The 17,814-nt window shown below is 37.4% G+C and overlaps 1 protein-coding gene across 4 annotated transcripts in view; it reads left to right on the forward strand.

Moving 5' to 3' along the window:
* PKIB (cAMP-dependent protein kinase inhibitor beta) overlaps positions 1–17,814 on the forward strand; it is a 108,794-nt gene that overhangs the window by 61,071 nt on the left and 29,909 nt on the right. For 2 of the 4 annotated variants that reach the window (XM_039251513.1, XM_039251515.1), the window contains exon 2: positions 8,336–8,403. The exons of the other annotated variants lie outside the window; for them this stretch is intronic. The gene's annotated coding sequence lies outside the window, so the exon portion shown is untranslated. The remainder of the gene's footprint in view (positions 1–8,335; positions 8,404–17,814) is intronic. 4 annotated transcript variants of the gene reach the window in all.

The following is a 17,814-nucleotide window of genomic DNA, read 5'->3' on the forward strand; positions in this document are numbered from 1 at the left end:
AATATAACATGACTTCAATTAATCTATTAGTATAATGATATTTATAAATTATAAAAATAAATATTCATGGGGCACCTGGGTGGCTCACCTGGTTAAGTGTCCGACTTTGGCTCAGGTCATGATCTCACAGTTCGTGGGTTTGACCCCCGCATCAGGCTCTGTGCTGACAGCTCAGGGCCTAGAGCCTATTTCGATTCTGTATCTCCCTCTCTCTCTGATCCTCCCTTGCTCACACTGTCTCTCTCTCTTTCTAAAATAAATAAAACATTAAACAATTTTTAAAACTATTCATAAATAGGAAATGTGTGCTCAAAAGGATATTTTTTGTTGTTGGTAGGGGCATGCCACTATTCTTGAAACCTTTTCAGAAATGACTGCTCTTTTGTTAGTAAAAATTTTGATAGTTGATAACTTAGGATAAGTAGAAACTCAGTCTCTTAAACTTTAGCATATCCCTCATAAATCTAAATTTAAATTAAAAAATTTTTTTAATGTCTTATTTATTTATTTATTTAGAGAGAAGAGTGACAGAGAGAGAAAGCACATGAGCAGGGGTGGGGGCAGAGAAAGAAGGGGACACAGAATCCAAAGCAAGCTCCAGGCTCTGAGCTATCAGCACAGAGCCCCATGCGGGGCTCGAACCTGCGAATGTGAAATCATGATCTGAGCAGATGTCGGACACTTCACTGAAAGACCCACCCAGGCACCACTCATTAATCTAAATTTTGATGTGTGTGTGAATAATCAAAAATATGTATGGAATATTACTTTCAAATTCCATTCCAAAGTATATTTAGATGTAACACAACCTCAAATAGGTAGAGAGGAAAAAATAACCATGTCACCATATTCTTTCTTTATCTTGTCTCTTGGTTCTATTACGAAGAGTAGAAATCGTAGAAATTAATAAAAATGAAAATGCTACTATAGAAAAGGTCTAAAATAGGGATTTTTAAAAATTTTAGATATTTATTAATAGTTTGTCAAGTTGGTTTCCTTATAACACCCAGTGCTCATCCCCACAAGTGCCCTTCTCCATGCCCATTCCCTCCACTGCCTCCCCCCACCCCCAACAGCCCTCAGTTTGTTCTCGGCATTCCAGAGTCTCTCATGGTTTGCCTCCCTCCCTCTCCCCCACTATTTTTTCTCTTCTTCTCCTCTGTGGTCCTCCATTAAGTTCCTCCTAATCCTTCTATACATACAAACATATGGTAACTGTCCTTCTCTCCCTAACTTATTTCGCTCAGCATAACACCCTCAAGGTCCATCTATGTTGCTACACAAGGCCAGATTTCATTCTTTCTCATTGCGATGTAGTATTTCATTGTATAGATGAACCACATCTTCTTGATCCATTCATCAGTTGATGGACACTTAGGCTCTTTCCATGTTATGGCTATTGTTGAGAGTGCTGCTATGAACATTGGGGTACATGTGCCCCTATGCATCAGCACTCCTGTTTTCAGTAGGGGCTGCACCAGTTTACATTCCCACCCACAGTGTAAGAGGGTGCCCATTTCTCCACATCCTCGCCACATCTGAAGTCCTCTGATTTGCTCATTTTAGCCACTCTGACTACTGTGGCATGGTATCTCAGTGTGGTTTTGATTTGTATTTCCCTGATGAGGAGGGATGCTGAGCATCGTTTCATGTGTCTGTTGGCCATCTGGATGTCCTCTTTGGAGAAGTGTCTGTTCATATCTTCTGCCCATTTCTTCACTGGATTGTTTGTTTTTTGGGTGTGGAGTTTGGTGAGTTCCTTATAGATTTTGGATACTAGCCCTTTATCTGATATGTCATTTGCAACTACCTTTTCCCATTCCATCGGTTGCCTATTAGTTTTGTTGATTATTTCCTTTGCTGTGCAGAAGCTTTTTTCTTGATTAGGTCCCAATAGTTCATTTTTGCTCTTGATCCCCTTGCCTTTGGGGATGTGTCAAGTAAGAAGTTGCTGTGGTGGAGGTCAAGGAGGTTGTTTCCTGCTTTGTCCCCTAGGGTTTTGATGATTTCCTGTCTTACATTCAGGTCCTTTATCCATTTTGAGTTTATTTTTGTGTATGGTGTGAGAAAAGGATCTAGTTTCATTCTTCTGCATGTTGCTGTCCAGTTCTCCCAGCACCATCTGTTAAAGAGGCTGTCTTTTTTCCCTTGGATACTCTTTCCTCCTTTGTCAAAGATTAGTTGGCTGTACATTTTTGGGTCCAATTCTGAGTTCTCAACTCTATTCCATTGGTCTATGTGTCTGTTTTTGTGCCAATACCACACTACCTTGTTGATGACAGCTTTGTAGTAGATGCTAAAGTCTGGGATGGTGATGCCTCCCATTTTGGTTTTCTTCTTCAATATTACTTTGGCTATTCGGGGTCTTTTGTGAATCCATACAAATTTTAGGATAGTTTGTTTTAGTTTTGAGAAGAATGCTGGTGCAATTTTGATTGGGATTGCATTGAATGTGTAGGTTGCTTTGGGTAGTAATGACATTTTTACTATATTTATTCTTCCAATCCATGAGCATGGAATGTTTTTCCAATTTTTGTGTCTTCTTCAATTTCCTTCATAAGAGTTCCATAATTTTCATCATACAGATCTCTTATATCTTTGGTTAGGTTTATTCCTAGGTATTTTATGGTTTTTTGTGCAATTGTGAATGGGATCAGTTTCTTGATTTCTCTTTCTGTTGCTTCATTATTGGTGTATAAAAATGCAATTGATTTCTGTACGTTGATTTTTGTACCCTACAACTTTGCTGAATTCACGAATCAGTTCTAGTAGGCTTCTGGTGGAGTCTGTTGGGCTTTCTATGTAGAGTATCATGTCGTCTTCGAAAAGTGAAAGTTTGACTTCTTCTTTGCCAATTTTGATGCCTTTGATTTCCTTTTGTTGTCTGATGGCTGATGCTAGGACTTCCAGCACTGTGTTAAACAACAGTGGTGAGAGTGGACATCCCCTGTAGTGTTCCTGATCTCAGGGGGAAAGCTCTCAGTTTTTCCCCGTTGAGGATGATGTTAGCCGAAAGCTTCTCATAGATGGCTTTGATGTAGTTTAAGTTCCTTCTATCCCAACTTTCTCGAAGGTCTTTATTAAGAAGGGATGCTGTATTTTGTCAAATGCTTCTTCTGCATCTATTGACAGGATTATATGGTTTTTATCTTTTCTTTTGTTAATGTGATGTATCACATTGATTGATTTGTGAATATTGAACCAGCCCTGTAACCCAGGAATGAATCCCACTTGATCTTTGTGGATAATTCTTTTTATGTGCTGTTAGATTCGATTTGCAAGTATCTTGAGGATGTTTTGCATCTGCATTCATCACGAATATTGGTCAGCAGTTCTCTTTTTTTTGCTGGGTCTCTGTCTGGTTTGGGAACCAAAGTGATGCTGGCTTTGTAGAATGAGTCCGGAAGCTTTCCTTCGATTTCTATTTTTTGGAATGGCTTGAGAAGAATGGTATTAATTCTGTTTTAAATGTCTGGTAGAATTCCCAAGGGAAGCCATATGCCCCAGGGCTCTTATTTTTTGGGAGATTTTTGATAACTTACTTGATTTCTTCACTAGTTATTTCTTCACACTGATTTCTTCACTTCAGATTTTCTATCTCTTCCCATGTGAATTTTGATAGTGAGTGTGTGTTTAGGAATTTGTCCATATCTTCTAAGTTGTCCAATTTGTTGGCATATAATTTTTCATAGTATTTCCTGGTAAGTGCTTATATTTCTGAGGGGTTGGTTGTAATAAGTCCATTTCCATTCATGATTTTGTCTTTTTGAATGCTCTCTCTTTTCTTTTTGAGAAGCTTGGTTAGAGGTTTGTCAATTTTATTTTTTCAAAAAACCAACTCTTGGTTTCATCTGTTCACCTGTTTCTTTGGTTTCTATATTGTTTATATCTGTTCTGATTTTTATTATTTCTTTTCTCCTACTGAATTTGGGGTGCTCTGCCTCTAGTTCCTTTAGGTGCGCTGTTAGATTTTGCACTTGCACTTTTTCTAATTTCTTGAAATAGGCCTGGAGTGCAATGTGCTTTCCTTTTAGGACTGCCTTTGCCACATCCCATAGAGTTTGGATTCTCGTATTTTCGTTTTCATTTGTTTCCACATATTTTTAAATTTTTTCTCTAGTTACCTGATTGGCCCATTCGTTCTTTAGTAGGGTGTTCTTTAACCTCCATGTTTTTGGAGGTTTTCCAGACTTCTTCCTGTGATTGATTTCAAGTTTCATAGCATTGTGATCTGAAAGTGTGCATGGTATGATCTTAATTCTTTTATATTTATGGAGGGCTGCTTTATGTCCCAGTGTGTGATCTATCTTGGAGAATGTGCCATGCGCACTTGAGAAGAAAGTGAATTCCATGGCCTCAGGATGTAGAATTCTAAATATATCTGTCAGTTCCATCTGGTCCAATGTGTCTTTCAAGTCCATTGTTTCTTTAGTGATTTTCTGTCTAGTTGATCTATCCATTGTTGTAAGTGAAATATTAAAGCCCCCTATTAGCACACTCTTATTTATAAGATTGTTTCTGTTTGTGATTAATTTTTATATATTTAGGTGTTCCCATATTTGGTGCCAAGACCTTTATAATTGTTAGTTCTTCCTGATGGACAGACCCTGTAATTATTATATAATGCCCTTCTTCATCCCTTGTTACTGTCTTTAAAGTCCAGTTTGTCTGATATAAGTATAGCTACTCTAGCTTTCTTTTGACTTTCAGTAGCATGATATATATTTCTCCATCCCCTTACTTTAAATCTGAAGGTGTCCTCCAGTCTAAAATGCGTTTCTTGTAGACAGCAAATAAATGGATTTTGTTTCTTTATCCATTCTCCTACCCTATGTCTTTTGATTGAAGCATTCAGCCCATTTACATTCTGTGTTATTATTAAAATATATGGGTTTAGAGTCATTGCGTCGTTTGTGGGATTCATGCTTGTGGTGGTGTCTGTAGTATCTTGTGTTCCTTGGAACATTTCCTTCAGAGAGTTCCCTCAGGATTTCTTTAGGGCTGGTTTAGTGGTGACCAATTCTTTCAATTTTTGTTTTTTTGGACAGACTCTTATCTCTCCTCCTATTCTGAATGACAGGCTTGTTGGATAGAGGATTTTTGGCTGCATATTTTTTCCATTCATCACATGAAGATTTCCTGCCATTCCTTTTTGGCCTGCCAAGTTTCAGTAGATAGGTCTGTAACCATCTGATAGGTTTCTCTTTGTATGTCAGGGCCCTTTTCTCCCTAGCTGCTTTCAAAATTCTCTCTTTGTCCTTATATTTTGCCAGTTTCACTATGATATATAGTGCAGAAGATCGATTCAAGTTATGTCTGAGGGGAGTTCTCTCTGCCACTTGAATTGCAACATCTACTTTCCTCCCCAAGTTGGGGTAGTTCTCTGCTATAATTTGTTCAAGGACTCCTTCAGCCCCTTTCCCTCTCTCTTCCTCTTCTGGAATTCCTATGATATGGATATTGTTCTGTTTGATTGTATCACTGAGCTCTCAAACTCTTCTTTCATGTTCCTGGATCAATTTATCTCTCTCTTTCTCAGCTTCCTCTTTTTCTATAATTGTGTCTTCTAAATCACTTATTCTCCTTTCTGCCTCTTCAATCCGTGCATTAGACGCCTCCCTTTTATTATGTATCTCATTTATAGCATTTTTAATTCATCATAACTATTTTTGAGCTCCATAGTGTTTGTAGCAATAGTTTTTCTGATGTCTTCCATGCTTTTTTCAATCCCAGGGATTAGTTTTATGAGTATTGTTCTAAATTCTTGTACAGTCATGTTGCTTATATCTGTTTTGAGCAGTTCTTTAGCTGTCATTTCTTCCTGGAATTTCTTTGGAGGAGAGTTCTTCCGTTTCATCATTTTGGTTAGTTTTCTATCTCTTGTTAATTTTAAAAGTTTGTTGTACACCCTGCCCCTGCGAGTTCTGCTGTATTAATGAGGGCTCTTTGACTGTGCAGGCCTGTCCATTCAGGAAGTGTTCTTTGAATGGTGTCTCTTGGTTTCTCTTGTTGAGAGTTTGGTTATTTTGTTTCCCTGCTTGTAGCGGTATTTGGGATTCACCACCATGTGTACTTGGCTTGTATCTTGAGGTACCCTTATGAGGTTTCCTTCCCAGTGTATTCTGTCTCTTTCTCTTCCCAAACTCCTGTGTCTCATTGTCCTATGGCTTCAGGTCTTCTCTGTTTGAGAGAAGGTTGCAAGTGAAATGCACTGAGCTCCCTACTTCTCTGCCTTCTTTCCCCTCTAGATAGTTCATGCTAGCTGTTGCTGGGCCTGGTGTCTCCAGCAGACCAGCCTGGGCTTATTCACACAGAGGTGGTCAGCAAAAGGTGGCAGGCCCAGTGTAAAAGCACTTTTCAAGCCGCTGCTTGGGGCAGGTTCTCTTGATATTTTCTTGGCCAGAGAAGTCACATGGATGAGCCCAGAATCCAGGGTTGGAGAGGAACAGACAACCTCTGCACCAATCAGTGGCAGAAAAAAGATCTCTCAGCTGCCAAAGCAAGCTTCCCTCACTGCAATCCCTAAAATAAGGATTTTTCAAAACATGCATGCTATGGACACAAACAACATTGTTTAGTTTTTATCAAACTTACTTTAAGCTGGGTTCCTATTTGTAGTTTCTACTAGATTTTTGTCAAGAGCTATTGACAGGTTTTTGAAAAAATTAGGGCTACAGAAGTATGTTTTCTTAATCTTGGTTTTTAGGCATAATATTTACACTATATTACATAAATTTTGATGTTTTTAAAATTGAATTTTATTGCTACTTCCCCCATGATCATGTTTTCATGTATTTTTCTCTTCCTCTTCTCAGTTCTTCTTTATTTAGTCTGTACAAATTGGGCTCAATTGAAGGGAAACAGTCTCAGATGCAGAGTGAGAGGAACAGTGAAAACAACATGGGAAGCTGGGTATAGGAACAAGGTTAAAAGATGTCCGTTTCAGATTTTCAAATTCTTTCACAGTGATAAAAGAACGCATTCAGGAAGCTCTGAGTCTGAAAAGTACCTCATGCACCTTGACATTCAACAGATATTTATTTCATTTCTCTTACCATGTGCAAAATGGTGTGCAAGAGGAATGAGTCACAGCCCATGTCCTCAAAAGGCTTTAAAAAACTGTGAGGTGGAGATGGGAAGGCACTAATCCGGAATTTGTAAGTTTAATAAAAGAGATACACCAGAGTGTTTTGGAGCAAAGGGGAGGGAACATAGAAGTTATCTGGAAAAGAGGTGCCCAAGTTAACCCTTAACGGATGAATATATGCTAGCATTGGATGGGGAGGAGATTGAGGGCAAAGAACCTCAGTCATGAGGGCAAAATAAACAAGGCTGGGTATGACTTCAGAGCTTCAGGATTCATGCAGGTTGGTCCTGGGTGTAAAGCAAGGAGAGGTAGATTGGGGCCAACTCCCAGGGAGCACCATACACTCTGTGAAAGGGCGTGGACTTGATCCCATAGCTGATGGGAAGGCTGTGAAGGATTAATTCCAGAATGATTATGAGCACATTTACTTTGACATAATTCCATCTGACATCTGTGTAAAGAACAGAGTTTCAGGAAGCAAGAATGTGAAGAGTCATTTAGGATGTTGTTGTAGTAGTCGAGGAAGAATGAATGGCAGGCTGGCTGAGGGCATTTGGAGTGTGGCAGAGGGAATTTGCAAAGTTGCCTCTTGCTATCAATGGCCAGTGTGAATACTGATAGTTCATGCCCCAGTTATTTTTCACCCTTCTTGTGTCAGGTGCTCAATCTTGAGATACAGGCCCCATTCTGTGAACAAGAATGTACACTGCTTATCTTTGTTTCTAGGAGCAAGATGGTTGAATTCTTTCCACGTGGTCTCCATTTAGGTAGTGGGAAAATTGGTCCAATTTTTCAGGGCACTTAAGAAATGAAAAAAATATTTCTACAGTCATGTTGGAAAAGTGTCATATGTTTTTCAATTTCCCAAAAGTGTGGTCATGCCAAGTATTTTCTTACAGTCATGTTTCTATGCCTTCAAGTATTTGCTATAATGGCCTGTCCTTTTTAGATGATGAATTTCTCAATTTGACATTAATTCCTAATAGCACTGATGCAGTAATTGTAGCTGGTAGTCTTAGGTACTAATATCTGTTGTTTGAAATGAAGCCATTTTGATTTTTAATAGAACATTTTATTGCAGAATCGGGAGTTCTGCCTTTCTCAAAAAAGTCAAGCAAGTCATGGTGTTTACCGGTTGTAGCTCCGTTTAAAAAAAATAAAGCACTGACAAAATCTTTAAAATTTATTAGTCTAACTGAATTTATACCTTTTCTGGTTCTTATAGCTTTTTTTAAAATTAATTTACAGGAAAGAAAGTTTATCAGAGCTTCTTCCTAAACCTCTTAGAAATAACAGCATACCTTAATCTGAGACTTGTAAGTATCTTTTTCTTCTTTATTTAGAAAATTAGATATTGATTTTGTAGAAGAAATGGCTCCTTCAGGAAAACCCTTGACAGGAAATAGCTATGCAATCTGAGTTGACATGCAAAATTTGAATGAAAGTAAAGCACACAATCACCAAAATCTTAATCAGTGTATCTTCATCAAGTCTATCTATAGTTAGTAAGAGTTTGATTTGTTTATTTTGGCAATTTCTCTTTTTTGATGTGATTTTCATTACTTTTTCCCCTTTGTGAAAATACCTATGTATCCACATCTTTTAGAAACTGTGTAACATCAATGGGAAGGAAGAGGAAAAGCATAGGGTGTGAACACAGGAAAGGAGAAAAATTTGTATTCTGTTAAAAGTTACATGGCTTTGGATGAATTTGTATTTTATATTTACATTTTCAGTGATTTTTTTTGTAAAATCAAAGCTAGGTCTCATAATAGCTAAGGTTCCTTCAGTTTCTGAAATGCCTACTATTGTGCTTGACTCAAAATTGGCCAACTCAGGAAGAGGGAATCTGGGAGACCCTTTCTGCTTCAATTTACCAAGAGATAAAGACAAATACATCTTTTCACAGGCACTTATTTTCTTAGATAAACTGAGGAGACTCAATGAAAAAAAAACAAGCTTTGTCTCAACATATCTGTAGTAACAGCATTTAATATTTTATTCTTTGAAAGACATTTGAAATCTAATGTAATCCTATTCTAACATTAAGGCAAGTAGTTGATATACTGAGTCGAGCAGCACAGAGTGTAGGGCCTGTGGAGCAAAGACAGATTCATGAAGCAGTTAGGCAACTAAGGTCTAGAGCTGGGTGGGTTCTTTCCTAGGTGAATAAGACCTTAGCATACTTCTGGACTTCTCAACTGTACGTATTTGCGTTTGAAGGTTATTGACTAGAAATGATGACTACCTTAGATCATTTTATGATTCTAGGACATCCCTGAAACGTTGTTGCTTAGTAGTTAATAGTCATTTTATCTTGGGTAATCTATGATTACTAGAATGGCATTAACATTTGTGTAGTAGCTAGTAAGTCCAGCCAGTAGGAACTGAGACATATTTCTAACTTGCCTCATAAGATAAGATCTCAGCAAATTGTTTAATTAAAAGGTGTACTGAAATCTTAATTACACATTCTGTTGCAATATAAGTTGTTTCCTAGTTACAGGGCATTAATTTTCAGTTCCAAAGCATCCATATTATGAATCTTGTGTGTGGAGCAGGTTACCTGAATTCTCTAATGCTTCAATGTATAAGTAACATGAGGTTAAAATGCTTATATTATAGGCTTGTTATGGGGATTAGATGAGATGATGAAACAATACAAATATTAATAATAATAATAATAATACTGAAATAAACCTATACTGCAATCATAATTTCCTATCTTTACTATATTGTTTCATAGACTTTGAGGTTTTGCCCACATATTGATTTGATTTGTCAGCTTGTAAAATCTTTCAGTTATAAAATCACTGAAAGAATTGTTAGAATACAGATTGTTGGTCACATTCCCAGATATTTTTAACAGGTATCTCAGATAATTCACATGAAAATGATCTATAGGCTATCCATTGAGAAACACTAATTTTCCTTTAAAAATGAGCCACAAACTAGCTAATTATCAAATCATATGTGAGGTTTATAAAAAGTGAAAAAGGTATATAAAAATATAAACATATTCTTGGGCTCCATCTTGGAGATTCTGATTTGGCAGATATGGAGCAAGGCTTTGGAACTTATGTTTTAAACAAGTTGCCACACTGAGTTTGGTATTTGCAAACCACTGCTTTACAGCTCCAACACATCTGTAACTTTTTATTGATAAAGCTTATGACTGTGTTTACCATATGTGGATGAGGGGATATCATCATGTGTCAATGCTTCAACTGGTCTAGTTCAAGTTTCAGGGGTGAAGGGATGAGCTTGAATGTCTGCATTTGCATACATTAATCAGAGTGACAGTCTGCTCTACCTTGGTTATGTAGCTGCTTTAAATAAATCCAGGAGCCAGTCCTATAAGTTGCACAACCCCTAAATGAGAAAAGGCTGTTGGAGACCATCTAGTTTAAATCTTTTGTTTCACAGAGGAGAAAAATGAGGCTCAGAAGTCTGCCTGAGACCACAGGGCAAGATTAGAACTAACACTTGGATTTCTGCCCCCAGCTCAGTTCCATTTCCTTTGCAATTAGTTGACTTTGATTCTGTCATTTCAAACCTGTGAAACCAGCTACTCTAGTGTTGGCTTTTGGCTTCCCTGGAGGCGTAGAAAGTGCCATATGAGACAGCTTTCCTACTTAACTGCTCACTCTCTGAAAGTGACAGCTTCTTCCTTTCCATCTCCAGTTCTCTATCTTGACTACAAAGAGGCAGGAAGGCCACTGCATGAGTGAAGGTACTCCACAGGGGAGACAGCCTGTTCTGGCAGTGGCACCATCTTCCCAGCTGCCTTCCTAATTCTTTATCTTAGCCAGAGCCATCTGCTTTTTCTCACACACTCTATCTCTAGATGGCAGAGCCATCATTGTTTTAGCCTGTCTTCTTACTCTTGCATCATGTTTTTCTTGGCATACCTTATCTCATATTAGTTGTACTTGTTTGGACACCATTTAGCTCTGGAGTGCCATTATGTTAAACAAATATTAAGTACTATTGAATTCCAAGAACAGCCTTGGATACCAGAGATGTAAAATGAATAGAATGGTTTTAGTTTCAGAGAGTTTATAGTATCATGAGGACGGAGATGACTGTAAAAAATCTGCAGGAGTGCTTGAGAATGTTATGGGAACTATGGCTACCACTTCTGGAAAGTCAAAGAAATCTTGGGAAAGGAAGTGACGATGGTCTGTTTTGAGTGAAAAAATCATAACTCACAGTATAAATGTGCAACATTTTGCAACCACATGAAGAGAATGTTTCTAAGGTTTAATGAAGAGAGGTAATGTAAACAGAAATTAATAAGGTAGGTGTCAGGGGCGCCTGGGTGGTTCAGTCTGTTAAGCATCTGACTTCGGCTCAGGTCATGATCTCACGGTTCATGGGTTCAAGCCCGGCATCGGGCTCTGTGCTTACAACTAGCTCAGAGCCTGGAGCCTGCTTCAGATTCTGTGTCTCCTTCTCTCTCTGACTGTCCCCTGCTCACACTGTCTCTCTCTCTCTCTCTCAGAAATAAATAAATAAATAAATAAATAAATAAATAAATAAAATAAGGTAGGTGTCGGCATGATGGAGAGAAAGGCACACTACAACCTATAGCAGGAAACGGGTCCTCTGCTCACACTACCAACCACAACTTATGTGACCTTCGCCAATCTAGTGAGACTCCTCATGCCCCACTTGACTGCTCACTCAATTCATTCAAATAATGAAATTCAGGTTATAGGCTGTCCTACACTTTTAGGGTACACTCAGGTGAGGGAAAAGTGCCTCTCAAAGCCCCAATCTGAGCCAAGGCTTCAGTTTTGAGTAGGTATTGATCCAGTGAAGAGAAGCTTTGAGAGAAGAGTGCTCCAACCAGGAAGAACTGCATCCATCCTTTGGCCTGAGTCTCAAGGTGAAGGGAGTATATTTCTGAGAGCTCCAAGTCCTAAGTGAGGAGCAATTTCCTCCAGCTGCTGGACCATAGGCATAGGAGCAGCAAGAGGTGAGGCTGGGATGTAAGCAGAATGTAGATCATGCAGGGTGTTGTTAGTCATACTAAGGAACTAGGTGACTTTTGAGAGTGGTGAAAGAGCTAAGGTAGTAAGGTTTGTGTGGCTGGTGTGAAGAAGGGAAGAGGAAACAAAACTCAGGCAGGATAATTAGTGAAGGGGATAATCCAAGCTCTAGATGCTGATGACCTTAACTAGGTTAGTGAAAGAGAGTGAGCAAAGCAGTTGGTCCATAAATTGAGGAGCTATTCAGAGAATAGAGTTTATATGACTAGATGGTCATGGAGGTGAAGGAAAAGGATGTCTGCTGGGCTCTGATTTGTGCAACTAGGTGGATTTTAGTCCTTCTCACTGAGAAAGAAACCCAGAAGGAGGAACAGATTTCAAAGGAATTCAAGAACCTCTAACATGAGGGGATGAAACCATCTCTCCTAGGGCTCTTCCTACCAACCGGCTTTCCACATGCTGGGAATATCACATGGGTTGTCACACTTAGTCTTCTCAGCTGTGGGAGATTGTATTATGTGCTCAAAAGATGTGAAAGCTGAGGCTCAGAGAGCTTAATGCTTTGTATGAGGTCCCTTAGCTAATAAGTCGTGAAGCCAAAAGTTCAAACCAGAGCTAAACCAGGTGTATTTCATTCTAAAGCATGAATACCTTCTATTGTATCACTCTGCTTTCCCTTTGAGTCTGACATGTGTAATTCTGTGAAAATAGGTCACTTGAAGAACACAAATAACTTTAGACTTTATAGATTGTTAAACTGAAGGCATAAACTCTATCTTATAATTGATCATTATCTCTTACCTGGAATACTGCAATTGTCTCCAAACTCATCTCTTGAATCCACTCTTCTTTTCCAAAATGTTCCATTTGCTGCCACCAAAGTGATCTTTTAAAAGTTCAATTTTGATCATCATGCTTTGCTTCAAACACGTTGATGACTCCCCTTTGTTATAAGGATAGACCAAATTCTTAACATGCCCCAATGACACAGCCCCTGTTAACTGACCCACTTCATCTTGTGCCATTTTCCACCTTCTTCTCTGTGCTTAGGCCACACTGGTCATTCCTCAGTTTCTGAAATGTGCTATGCTTTTCTTCTGTGCATGAAATACTCTTCTTTCACCTCTATACCAACTAGCTAGCTCCTTTTCCACAAGGCTCATATTGTCAATGAATCAGGTTCTGATACACTCACAAAACAAACTAATTTTTCATCTAAATCATATTATATTTATACACGGATTTGTGTTGATTTTTTTTTTCTCACACATTAGATTCCATGAAGTTGTTCTATAACTGTTTTGCCAAGCATATAATTGGCATTCAGCAGTTATTTTCCAAACAAAGTAATAAATTTATAAAGGAATGAATGTGATTCTGGATTAATTAATTTGTATTTGATTATTTATTTGATTATTATCGTTTAAAATGGAAAAAAGAACATTTTCTTTATTCCTGTAAAATAAACTGAGTTTGAGTTTATACAATACTGTTTTTAAATACCTTGATGATATAGTATTTCCCCTGGTATTATATTATAATTGTTTTTCCCTTTCTGAAGTCAAATTTTCTTTTGCACAATAAATGAAACTAATTCCAACAGCATAGTGGTAATTACTGAATTGACATTTTTTTGGATTAAACCAATTAAACCAAAGCAATTAAAACTTGGAAATGGCAACTATAAAAGAACAATATGTCATCACTGAGTGTACCAATGAAGAATGGAAATGTGTTATAATTAGTTTGTAAATGTCACATTTTTATTGCACTTGCTAGTTAAATGAGATTTTTCCATTTCCATTTCCGTTTCCAGCCTTGCTGAAAATAATTTGGAATTTTCAAGAGTGATATTTTATTTTTTTCACTCTAGAATTATTCTCTGCCATTTGATTATCATAGTCTAACAACTGAGGTTTAGATAAGGCTAAGTGAAGAAAGCCATTACTGTGTGAGCCCATAGCTCTCCAGTGGTGGTGAGTTTTCAATGCTCAAAACAGGCTACCAGGATTCTGGACTGAAGATTGGGCTGTGGAATGGAATCTAGTATGAGAAATTCTTCTAATCTATTCTACAGACATATCGGTGAATCTCCCTGGACTTATCTATGAACATTGACGGTCATGATTATCTAGGCTTTCAATCTCAAAAAGGTAGCTGAAAGGATTAGGTTACATGAGCAGTCAACAAAATTCTTTAGTTTGAATAACTTATAATTCTAAATGAACAAAGGGAGGAAGTAAATTAGGTGGAAGAAGTCTTACATATTAGATATTAAAGTTCTTGTTGTTAGAGGAAACAGGTTGTTGGCCATCAAAGCAATGGTTTATGATGCAGTGCAGTGCTTATCAACATGGAGATCCTGGTCTGCTAGGATTCTACAGAATTATTAGATGGGTCCATAAGCCATATATATGTATCTGTGTCTAAATAAATACTGTCACATATCATATATATTACCATTTTCCAAATGTATGTAGAGTATTATAAAAATGAGAATTGATTGCTTTGCAATATTTATTTTTATAGTATCTTTTCATCTGTTCTATATTTTCTCAATCAACAGCTATCTAAAAAACTGTAGATTCTACAACCTTGAAGCATCATCTTGCATTAAACCTCAATAAACTAGTTGTATCTCCCATACTACATGATATACAAACTTTTTTCCCCCCACACCTAGTATTTCTAAGAATCTTCAGATTCTAAGACTCCATCCTAAGTGTTACCTGTCAGTTTTTCTTGTCTGATATTCTGGTCTCTCTGCTCACCACTTCCTGCTGTTTCCTAAAACTTTTTGATGCTGCTGCATCTCTCTCTGGTCAAAATCACACTAAGATTGTCCTCAGAGTCCTCTCTCTGTTGCCTGAAGCAGAGATATCACTAAGATGGTTGTGTTGCATTGTAAACTTTGCCAAAGACTGGAGAATGATATGAGAGAATTGTAGTGCAGAAATGGGCAACCTAGTATTAGATATTTAACATCATTACTACTAGGGTTCATTAATTGTGCCCATTTGTGGGGGTCCCTACTGGTTGGCTCTCTCTTTAGTGTCCAGCCTTGTTGTAGGTGTCTACCTTCCTTCCATAGGCAAGGTTGCTTCAATCCTGTCCTGCCTAGACTCTAGGCTAGAATCCCTCTCCCTGCACATAAAGAAATCAGTATGTTATGATTTTATATCTTGGAAGTTATTATGCAATTCAGACTTCAATGAATACAATTTTAAAAGTACACCAGTAAGTAACTGTTATTGTCTGAATCTCATCAGTCCAAGGTAGGATTATTATTTAACAAGCTTCCTCTACCCTAACAGTATGCTTCCAAGCAAGAGGGCTTTTTTCAATCAAAGGAGAGAATGATTTTTTTCACAGAGCCTTGGAAGAACATAGATTGACTTCTAAGCACAACACAGGTCAAGATATGGACATGTCTTTCCATACAGACTTTACAATCAGAAACCTCACCCCAAGCACATGAAGGTCTGACCTTCATAGAATGGGATAGCAAAAGGTCTACATTTTTCTCCCACATACACCCAAAGTCTCAGCCTTTTCCTACTGCAAACTATATTCACTGTGTCCATTGATGATCTGATGTTTAAAAAATTGTTTTATCCTTGAAACAATTAAAAGCCATCATTATTGTGGGAAAAGTACTAGCCCAGAGATCCAGTGACATGCCATTTAGACTTGATTCTGAAATTAATGAGATCTTTTTCATACCAACAATTTGGTTTCCTTTTCCTCCTCTTTGTTTTTTAATTTTTTAATTTTTAAGTAATCTATACACAACCTGAGGCTCAGACTCACAACCCCTAGATCAAGGATCGTGTGCTTTTCCAACTGAGCCATCCAGGTGTGCCCCCTTTTCCTCATTTTTGAAATCAGGATTTCTTTTTTGTTAGTTTGTTTAATTTTTGTTTATTAATTTGCTGATGACTAAAGTTCCTTCCAGCTCCAAAATTCTCGGGTCTCTCCAAATTACTTATGGATTGCCAATTGTTTTTTTTTTTTCTTGCTGTCTTTAGTAGCATTGATTAATTTAGTTTTGCATCAATTCTATGAAATTGTAAAATAGAAAAAAAATGAGTTAGATGTGCTGTGGTAAAAGTCAGATAGACATTTGAGTATCTTGTGCACAATGTTATATCTCAAATTTAAAAATTAACCTATTGAAATATTTCTATATATCCTAAAATGCAGAAAGCACACATTAATTTTCACCCAGCTACTAAACTTCACGGGTCATTTAAAATGTGTTATGAGAAATTAGTCACTTGCCCCCAGTTATATATGGTGATAGAATTAAGAACTGAATCATATGTTTCTATCACTACCTTTAATTTTAAAAATGAGAGTTACCATTACAATAAATTAAAGGGAGAGATTTGTCAGAATGCAGATAATATTTTAGAAATGCAGTTTTAAAAAGACCAAAAATTCTATTTACAATTATAATTACTATTATATATATGAGAAATAGAAATGAGAATGTCTCAATGTATGTTCCCCAGATAAATCTTGAAGCAAGTTACAGAAAGGATTAAAAGAAAAAGAGAATTCTTAGACTCGAAAGAGCTTACCTCATGCATTAACATAGCAGCAAAATGGCCACTCAACTTGACCTCAATTGAATAAATGACTATGAAAAAAATACTCAGTGAAAATACTTTGTTATGACTGGGCTAGCTTAAATTAAAAACACATCAAAGACAGATGGTGTTTCAGACTACACGAAGCGTACTGATCTAGAATTTACTGGGAAACAACTTTTGAATTTTAATCTCAGCGATTAATATTTTAAAATACGAAGACTATTTAAGTTAACAGAAGATAGGCAGCTCTGCTTTCCCTCTATGCTTCATAGAGGATTTGCTGGAGAAAGTGACACACATAGGTAGGTATAAAAAAAAAACAAACCCATGAACATTTGTATTGTCTTTATTATTTCCAAACCTGTAATAGGGGCTTCTGAAAATGCTAGAGTGTTCCTCTCTCCACACAATGTGATGTATGATTGTCAGTGTCCTGCAGTCCCCAACATGCAAGACTTCAAGCTTTTCAGGAACCTCGGTACCCAAGGGTGGAGTGAGTAGCTTGAAACTTGAGTCGTCTCTTCTGAGACTGAAAGACCCAAGGGCAGTCTCCTGGTGACACAAGAGTGACTTAAACGAGAACATTCTTCATTTAATGAAACAAGAGCTTTCATATATATACTGATTAGTTTTTCCTCTAAGCTCACACTCTTTAGTGCAGGTAAAATATAGTTTAAATGAAGAAAGTTTACTCTAGCTTAAAAAATTCCAAGTTTTGAGTTTATTGCAACAAATGTATCTAGTCCATAGGTCTTAAAAGTGAAACAGATTGGCTAATAAATGCTTATAAGTGAATTAGAATATGCTCTAATCACTACTTTCCTCTTTAGTTCCTGGCTATGTTTTACTGAGTGATTGGGAAGTTTAGATGGGTTTAAGCAGATTTCTGTATAAGCAAGAGGAGCGAAAGAGGTGACAGCTAAAAGCTATTTAATTACCAGAAAGAAAGCTCTAAAAATCTAGGTTCTCTTGCCTACTGCAAATGGAAAATAAAGGGGTTTAATCATTGAGGAAGCATTACAGAGCAGGGTCTAGGGAAACTGAGGCTCAAAGCGGTTGAGGAATCTTCCCAATGTTATGTAATTGGTTGGTGCTGAAAATCCAGGTGTGACTCCACCCCCACTGCCCCAACCTAAAA

The sequence above is a fragment of the Hyaena hyaena genome, unplaced genomic scaffold (assembly GCF_003009895.1).
Source record: "Hyaena hyaena isolate Hyena2069 unplaced genomic scaffold, ASM300989v1 scaffold_393, whole genome shotgun sequence".
Lineage (NCBI taxonomy): Eukaryota > Metazoa > Chordata > Mammalia > Carnivora > Hyaenidae > Hyaena > Hyaena hyaena.